Below are 1,548 nucleotides of genomic sequence, written 5' to 3' on the forward strand. Positions count from 1 at the left end.
CTCCCCACGTGCCCATAATTTCTCCTGTCAAAGTTTCTTTGTAAACATGAGGGTGCAGCTAAAATTTCACACTGCCAAGGGGAATCACGTGCCTCTTGCAAAGCACACAGCCTGGGAAAGAAGGTGTCACCGAACAAAGATGAGGGGAGGTGGATGGGCTTGTTACGGATGAGCCAAGACTGATCAGACCCACAAGTGCAACAGCGATGTGTCTGGGGAGAAGCTATCAACCACATCCATCAATAAGCACCAAATGGTGGAGGGGCTTGAATCTCCCTGTCCACTGTGGGGAAGAGCAGCTGAAGATGCCACCTCCTCACCCACCTGATCTGGCAGAGAAATGCCACAGGCAACACAAGCCCATTTCTCTCACACCAGGGCTCGAGTTTGCTCCCACTCCTGGGATGACAGTCAGCTCACACCCTCCTTGGGGGGAGAAAAACAGGGCAAAGAGCCCCCAGGAACCTCAAATGAGCCATCCCTGAGAGCTGTGCTGCACACTTTCACCAAAAATAAGAGAAACGAGTAGAAATTGCTACATACAGACCTGCCAGGGCTCCCTAGCAAGTTACTGTGGGACACTTGAGCTACTGTCATTAGAAGGAATTAATTAGCTGAACAGCAGGGACGGAAGCAATAGATGCAAAACACAGAGCAACAGATTTAAGGAAGAGGTTTACTAGCTGGAAGAAAAACATAAAAGAAATAGAAAAAAAAAAAATCACAGGGTGATCTAAATCTTTTCTTTCTGACCAGGCTGAAGAAGCTAATGGGTGCTGAAAAGTGGGAATGATGGAGTGTGAAAACACTTGTCCTGCATCCCCACGAGCCCCCTCAGTGTCAGGGAGAGGGCGATGCTCAGCACAGAACCCCCGTGGGACGAGGACACACGTGGTGCCTGGCTCCCTCTGGAAGACTAGTGATTTTGTTGTTGTATGGCTCATCCCACCACAACAAGTCACAGTCTGCCCTAGGGTGCACGGCCTCTCCAGCGATGCTAAAGGCACCGGAGACAAGCTGGTGGTGGCTGGGGCTGTCTGTGGCCCTTCTCTGCTTCTGACCACCTCCGCCGTTGCTTTTGTGAGCCTCAAGAGCAAAGCAACGAGAGGCTGGTCTGAAACCCCATCTGCACCCATGTCCCAAACAGAGCTGACCCTCCATGACCCTGTGGAGGACCACGGGAGAGCCTGGAGGATGCAAACCTCATGCTGCACTGTGCCACCTCACCTCACCCCGCCCCACCGGAGTGGTGCTGCCCCAGCCAGCAGCCTGAGGGTCTGCAAGGGAAGCAAGGATGCCCACAGAGTCACCAGGAGCTCCAGGGCATTGGCAGCTGGGTACCCTGGTACGCATCCCCACTGCAAACCCAACACCCAGAAAGGTCCCCTCCCATCAGGGCAAGAGGTGGGATAAGCTGGAAGCCCTAAGGAGCAGCCAGGTCTGGGATACCATGTGCTGCTATGTGCTGCTCCAGAGACCCCGAAGCACCAGCACCAGCACCAGCACCAGCACCAGCACCAGCACCAGCGCTCCCGCGTTATACCCGGG

This window comes from Charadrius vociferus, unplaced genomic scaffold (assembly GCF_000708025.1).
Source record: "Charadrius vociferus isolate BGI_N301 unplaced genomic scaffold, ASM70802v2 scaffold190, whole genome shotgun sequence".
NCBI lineage: Eukaryota > Metazoa > Chordata > Aves > Charadriiformes > Charadriidae > Charadrius > Charadrius vociferus.